The following is an 8,521-nucleotide window of genomic DNA, read 5'->3' as shown; positions in this document are numbered from 1 at the left end:
ATTGTACAAATATATTTCACATGGTATCAGAGCAGGTTTAACCTGTCATCATCTACCCCCTCTTAAACACAGAATCAAGCATTCAAAATGGCTCACAATGACACCACAAAAATTACCAATATTGTGCTAAGAGGTAGCCAAAATTATTTTGAGTGGTCAAAGTCTATTTACATCGGTCTCAGCGGCATAAAGAAATTGGGTTTCATCACTGGAAGTAAAAAGAAACCAAGACCAGTAAATCCAGAGGATCCAACGGAGGAAGAATCGAAAAAAATGGAGGAGTGGCAAACGATTGACCATCTAGTCATGTCAATGATCACCAACACCATGGAAACACAAATTTCCCGACTTTGTATTTTAATAGATTCATCACAAGCAATTTAGGAAAAGATGAAGGGTCTTTACGGGCACCAAAATAAATTTGCCCATATTTTCAGGCTCAAACAAGAGCTCTCTCAAATCACACAAGGAACCAAAAATTTATCAGAATATGCAACAGAAGTCTTAACAAGATGGGAAGAATTGCAGAGTTACTTACCCCAAACAAACAACCCCGAAGAATTACAGCGAAGGGAAGAACAAGACCTTGTTTATACGTACCTGGGGGGTTTAGATTCCAGCTACGAAGGTTTGCGATCGCAAATCCTTCTCTCAAACAACCTACCAAAAATCGATGTGGTCATGGCCTCTATCCAGCAAGAAGAGACCCGATGCGCTACCATGAACAGCAACTCTACCGAAGGATCAGAAAATCGGGCCCTTCTTACTCGACACTCGAACCAAATGGGCACGCAGCGCATACGGGGAGCGCTTGCTCCTGTCGAAAGGTGCGATCACTGCCGAAGGCAGGGTCACACCCACGACAGGTGCTGGCACCTTCACCCGAACCTGTGCCCATATCATGGCCGAGGAGATCGAGGGAGTTACGTGAACAGTCGAAATGAGGGCGGAGGAAGAAGAGAAAGAGGAGAAAAGCGATTTGGGGGTGTCTGCCAGACAAACCCTAGAAATGACAAAAAATATGAAGAAAGGGTTCGGGGCGACGTGGGAAGCCAACTGCATGGGTCGGGTCCGTGGCTTGGAGCGGGTAAGCTTAAGCAACCCGAGTCCACGGACTTCAGCCCAGCCAGTTGGCCCATACAGAGTAATTCAGCCCAGCCCATCTTAACTCAAACCGACCCGGCTCGACCCGATCCACCCGGTTGGTCAAATTCGGATCCAACCCAGTTTTCCCAACCGACCCGACCTGACTCAACAGAAAATTTGCAACTCTCCCAGCTTATTTCTCAACTCCAATCCCTCGTCAATCAACAGCAATCCCGTGGGTCAGGTTCAATTTCTAACTCTCAAAGTCATTTTACTAATTTTCACTCTCACGATTGGATTATTGATTCAAGAGCTACCAATCACATGACATGGGACCCTACAAAGCTTCACAATTTTATCCCAATAGAGTCTCAGCATGTTATTGTTGCCAATGGTGGCCAGGCTCCGATTTCTGGCAGTGGCACCTCTACTCTGCTTAATAAAACTATTCCTGATATTTTATTACTACTTGATTTCAAATCAAATTTATTATCTGTTGGCAAAATCACACGTTATTTAAATTGTAATGTCATATTCTCATCGAGTTCAGTCATGTTTCAGGATCGCATCACAAGAAAAATGATTGGTGAGGGATACTGTCAAAATGGACTCTACTACCTTCAAGACCCCATCAGAAAATGTCTTCCATCGACGAACCCAGTCGATTAAGGGATGCTGATGCATCGACGGTTAGGACATCCATCCGACCCTGTTTTAAACAAGCTTTTCCCTTCCAAATTAAAATTCCGTTGTTGTGATATTTGCAAATTTTCCAAACATACACGATTACCCTTTCATTTATCTTCAAGTACTTCTGAAAACTTATTTGAATTAATTCACTCTGATGTTTGGGGTCTGGCTACTGTCACTTCTTATACTCATTTTCGCTATTTTATCACATTTATTGATGATTATTCTCGCACTACTTGGCTTTACTTATTAAAAGGAAGAAATGAAGTCTTTACCTGCTTTCAAAATTTCTTCAATTTTATTCACAATCAATATAATGCCAAAATTAAAATTTTTCGTTCTGACAATGGCACAGAATATGTTAACAAAAACTTCTCTGAATTTTTTACCAGCACAGGTATTCTCCATCAGACTATATGCGTGAATACTCCCGAACAAAATGGAGTTGTAGAACGAAAAAACAGGCACCTCCTTGAAGTCACACGTACTTTACTCTTTTAACACAATATACCCAATATTTTTTGGTCAGTTGCCCTCCAAACCGCCATATACCTCATCAATCGCCTACCTAGTGTCCAGTTAAGAAATCTCAGTCCTCTTGAAATCCTCAAAAATCGCAAAATCGATCTTGGTCACCTCCACGTCTTCGGTTGTACCAGCTTTGTTCATATTAAAAGACAGCATAAACTTGATAGAAGCTCCGTCAAAACCCTATTCTTAGGTTATTCATCTGAAAAAAAGGGGTACAAGTGTTATGACCCCATCACTCACAAAACCTACTTCTCTCGGGATGTTTCCTTTGCTGAACATGAACCCTACTATCCCCATGATCCAGTCAGCACCCCTACACCTCATCATTTGTTATTTCCATCTAATATTTCCTTTTTTGACAGTTCAGCATAGGACACTTACCTCGAGGGGGAGTCTGTTCCCAACTCTCCAGCAATTTCTTCAGGGGGAGATACTGCTAATGAGCCTTAAGAAGAAATTGCCTTACACAGATCCACTCAAACTATCAGACCTCCTATCAGATTAAGGGACTATGTGTCCTATGAGGTATCATATCCTATCCAAAATTTTGTTACTTATAAGACCATATCAAATCAGTATAAAGCTTATCTAGGAAGTATCACTAAGCATATCGAACCTACCTCTTTTATGAAGCTAACACCAACCCCCATTGGTGTAAGGCTATGGAGGAGGAACTTCAGGCCCTAGAATGAAATGACACCTGGGATCTTACTGTCTTGCCACCTAATAAAAAACCCGTAGGATGTAAGTGGGTGTATAAAGTAAAATATAAGCATGATGGAACCATAGAAACATTTAAGGTTAGGTTAGTAGCAAAAGGATTCACCCAAACCTATGGGATCGACTACCAGGAAACCTTTGCTCTTGTAGCAAAAATGAGTACAGTCCGTATTTTGTTATCTGTTGCCACTAATTCAGGATGGAGCCTATTCCAAATGGACGTCAAAAATGCCTTTCTTCAAGGCTCTCTAAAAGAAGAAGTCTACATGACTCCTCCTCCCGGTTACAAGACTACCGCTGATCACTCTCTGGTATGTAAGCTAAAAAAGGCAATCTACGGATTGAAACAATCTCCAAGAGCATGGTACGCCAAGCTAAGCCATTTTCTTTTAAAAATTAATTTTCATAAATGCTCTTCTGATTCCTCTATGTTTGTAAATCACACCCACATGAGCACCATTATTATTCTAGTATATGTTGATGACATCATCATAACAGGCAACAACAACCAAGAGATTGAAGAAGTAAAACTGAAGTTAAAAAGGGAATTTGACATTAAAGATCTCGGTCAACTGACTTATTTTGTAACACCCGGAATTTTTTTTTATATATTTAATAGTGAGTTTTTATTTAAGTTAATTTTAGCTTTATTTTTATTCAAGTAAACTATTTGAGAAATGATTATATTTTGGTTATTCAAATTTTCCCAAATGCATATTTATATAAGTAAAATTATATATTGAAAAATTTTGGAAGAAATTATAAAGGATGTTTTTATAAAAGAATTTTGGGAAAATTGGTATTATAATTGATTAGTAGTATTAAATTTTAAGTTGGAAATTGATTATTTAATTTAATTGTGTATAGGATTTAATTGGAGGATTATTTTGGAATAAGGATTAAAAGTAAAATTTTATTTTTGTGAGGGTTTAATGGAAATTTGTGAGTTTGGTATTTTCGTAAATAAATATGTCGGTCAGGGGTATTTTTGTAATTGTGTATTTTCAATAATTCGGATTTGGCCCAAATTAAATAGTTAGGGGCTTAATTGAAAGGCTAAAAAGAAGTTTGGGGGTTAAATTGGAATTCTGCAGGATGAAATTGTAAGTAATTAAGAAAGTTGAGGGACCAAATTGTAATAAGGAAAAGTTCAGGGGTTAAATGTCGATATTGAAGGGAAAGAAATCGGGGAAGAAGAGAGGAAGAGAGAGAAAAATACGGGCGTCGCGCGAGAAGAAGGAGGAGCCGGGTGTCAGGTCGCCGATCTTGGCCGTCAGGCGGCTGAGGCGGAATCGCGACGGTGGCGGCCCGAGCGTCATTCCGTTGTGGCCTTCCCGATCTCGGTGGCGATCAACTCCCCTTGGAGAGAGCTTCCTTTTGGCGGCGGCCGGTTTTGGTGGCCGGAGGAGAGAGTTCCCGTGAAGTGGAGGCAGCCGCGTTTTTCAGCTTTTCCGGCGAGCTCCCGTGAGGATGGACAATCGGAGGACGTATCCCGACTCTCCTCATCTCAAGCTTCAGCGATGGCACCGGTTTCGTGGGCGATCGGGCTTCGTTTGCGAATCGACGGTCGAGATCGTCCGCAAATCTCTCCGGATGATCGGGTGTCGGATCGGAAAATCGTATGTGGATCGCCATCGGCCATCGTGAGTCCGATGGTGTGTTCGGATCGTCGATCGGACTCCGTGGTAGTCGACCGAGCGTCTCGGTAATTATCTTTGGCCCGTTAATTTTAGAAATTCTTGGTTTAATTGTGTCTATTGGATGGTATTGAGTATTTGATGATTTTTGTGAGTCAAAATAATTGTCTGTCGATTACGCCTTGTGTTTTGTGTTGTGTGGCGGAGTCGGGAGATAGTGAAGTTTGGGGACCCGACTCCCATTGTTTAAATTGTTGGATATTTGGAGTGTTTTTCTGGCAGGTCCTGGACCCGTTTTTACGGGGGGTAATGTTCGTGTTGTAGGGGAGGTTCTGCATGGGATTTTCGGTAGAATTCTCCCGAGTCGAGATTCTTAGACAGTCGATCCTGGAGTCTAGACCTAGGATTAATGATCGATTGTCTCGGTATTGATAAATTGTTTTCCGTGATTAGATGATCTGTCGCTCGGCCTCCTACCGAGGCACCGGAGCGAGCTAGGAGGTCGCCAATCCCTGTGAGTTAAAGTCATTTAATCTTTCGCGCTATTGCTAGTCTGATTTTAATATGCTATTTAGAATTTGTGCTTAGTATGATTATTAGTATCGCAAAATAAATGATTTCACTTGATCATTAATATTTGAAATAATATAAATATTATTATTATTATGTTATAATAAGATAAACGTTATTATTTTTCTCCTCACAAATTGCACGTTATTTTACCTTAGATCTTTAATCTTTATTTCGATATGTGTTGGTTGAGTTCATCAGATAATGATATTTATTAAATGGATGATTGTGTCTTGGGAAATGTGGCTTGTAGAACATGCCGCCTGATGGGTTACATCAGGACCGAGTGCGCACCAGTAATGATCATGGATATAAGATTATTATGGATTTGTCTGCCCTGATCGAGCATTGCTCTCGGGGTCGAGTTCGATTGATTGCCGGAGTTAAGGTCCCCGATCGAGCGATGCTCTCGGCCGGCTTATTTGGAATTCAAGTGTTCAGGCTGGAGGTAAGGATCCTGATCGAGCTTGCTCTCTGGGCGCCAGACCTATTGGATTAAGAGAGCCGAAAGGCTACTAGAATTTGGGGTTTAGGGTTCTACCGAGCCACTCGTCCCGTAAAAGTAAATATATATTTTTATTTATTTATTTATTATGGTATTTGATTATAATGTGATTTGTATTTACGTGCATGGTTGATATTTTGATTCGAATGATTAATATTTTATGTGAAGGAAATAGTAGGGTATGATTATAGTATGATTTGAATAATCTATGTTTTCTGAGAAGAAGCAATAGTCCCTAGATTATTTGATTTTAACTCACTCTCGAGACTGACAGTCTCCATTTATGTTTTTTTCAGATTCGTGACTGTTAGTTCTCCCGCGACTCTTATTCAGTAACCCGACTCCTTCATCATCGGGTGATGTATTTGATTTGGTATGTAAATTGGTAAATCTTAGATTCTCCGCAGTAGTAATAGTAAATGTATCAGTTGTAAATTTTCTGAGCTTCAGGTCTCGCCTAGTTTTTCTGGCAGACCGAAGTATTTATGTAGAATGTAGCTATTAAGATAATTTGTGGTTTTAATAATATTAATTTGAGATGAGATTTGTTTAAATCAGTGAGTGTCAGGCTTACTACGGGTTTCGGTGGCCTTAAGCCTACCCATTCCCTAGTGCCGGTCATGGGCCCACGGGTGGGGTCGTGACATATTTCCTTGGAATAGAAATAGCCAAATCACATAAAGGCATATTTATGTCCCAAAGAAAGTACGTCCTTGACTTGCTAAGGGAAACTGGAAAAATAGGAGCCAAACCTATAAATACCCCCATGGAAACAAAAACTAAGCTCAATCTAGAAGGTGGTAACCCGCTAAGCAACATAGGTCACTACCAACGCCTAGTAGGAAAATTGATTTATTTAACTGTCACAAGGCCAGATATCACTTATGCTGTAAGCACAGTCAGCCAGTTTATGCATGCTCCTCGTACCTCTCACTTAGATGCTATTGATAGAATCCTCAGATACCTTAAAGGCACTCCCAGACAAGGAATTTTGATGAAAAATAATAATAATACTAATACTATTGTTGGTTTCTCTGATACAGATTGGGTAGGAAGTTGTGACAGAAAATCAACTTCAGGATTCTGCACTTTTGCAGGAGGAAACCTAGTAACTTGGAAAAGTAAAAAACAGTCTGTGACTGCAAGATCCAGCGGAGAAGAAGAATATCGAGCCATGGCTTCAACCGCTAGTGAGCTCATTTGGATCAAACAAGTACTAACCGACATGAAAATAGAATGCACAGGACCTATGAAGATGTACTGTGATAATCAGGCAGCTAGACACATCGCATCAAATTCAGTCTTCCATGAACGAACTAAACACATAGAGGTTGACTGTCACTTCATAAGAGAAAAGGTTCAATCCGGAGAAATTGAAACCCCATTCGTTAGAAGCAACGAACAACTAACAGACATACTTACAAAAGTGCTTGACAAAATACAACATCAAAATCTTCTTAGCAAGATGGGTTCTATCAATCTTTTCGAACCCAACTTGAGGGGGAGTGTTAAAGACCAACAGAAGAAAGAGTTACCCAGTCAAATAAACAAGAACCAAAGGGTAAAGGGACTAGCAAAGATGAGCCTGTGTCCATACTCTCACCGCATGCATAACTCATCACAGGCCTAGCAGAAAGGAAAAAGGGAGCAACCTTTCTTTCCTAAGGAAGAAAAGTCGCTTCAACCCATCCAAGATCAGCAAAATGAACGTTGACATAGACATAGGAGCTAAACTGGTAGCTTAAGGACCGTTACAAAGCTCAATCATGTATATAACAAAGCATACTCATTTGTAATACTCAGAATTCATACTATAAAAGAAATCATCATTGTACAAATATATTTCACAGTAATAACTGTGTAGGAAAGGTATCTAGATGATAATTTGTGCTTCAAAAATTCAACAATGAAAAATTACAAGTCCCTGGAGAACTGGCTGATCATGAGATATTTTATTTGTCTTATGTATGTATAATAAGCCAGTCGGTCATAGTATAGAATCTTTTTATTTATTTTTACCAGAACAAATCAAGCCTATTGTGGCATTTAAAACCAATTCATATCTTTTACTTATTTCTCTTTTACAGGGTATAGTCTCATCTCATTATAATAAGGTGGAAATGTTATACTTTGTGATTTGAAGGACCAACGATTTTCTTTTTCATGAATAATCATATCATTAAAAATATAAAATCAACTCTTTCAAAATTGCATTCTTTTTTTTTATATATGTTAATTCCATCATGAAATAAGGTGACAGGGTGTACAGGAGGAGTCCCAGAAAGCGGGGCAGATGGGAAGACCCAGAATACGAGAAAGTGTGGCCCGCGTAATTGTTCAAAAGACAGTCCTTTACTATGATGAAATGATCTTTCTGAATAAAAGCGACTCTACTTAAAATGTCAATAAGCATATGTCGCGTAACCTTTCGGACCATCTGACTCCTAAATATCCAATCCATTACTGATTGGGACCATAATATTTCGCAATTTTGCCGACCACAAAGGCAGCATTAATTGATCTCGGAGTTGCCTGGTTTTGCCTTTTCAACTCTCTATTTCCTCGAGCAGTGAACTAAATATATAAATAAAAAATATATATTTATATTTTAATATTAAATAATTTATAATAATTTATAAATTTAAATTATTTAAATTAATAAATATATATCAATTATTTATTAATTTAATATATAGCTATATTTAAGTAAAAATATTTTTTTTATATTAGATATATATTGGCATAGAACAATGACATTTATTACCGTTTGCAGCTTATAAAA

The sequence above is a fragment of the Ricinus communis genome, chromosome 8 (genome assembly GCF_019578655.1).
Source record: "Ricinus communis isolate WT05 ecotype wild-type chromosome 8, ASM1957865v1, whole genome shotgun sequence".
Classification (NCBI taxonomy): domain Eukaryota; kingdom Viridiplantae; phylum Streptophyta; class Magnoliopsida; order Malpighiales; family Euphorbiaceae; genus Ricinus; species Ricinus communis.
Note: the sequence above shows the minus strand (reverse complement) of the source record.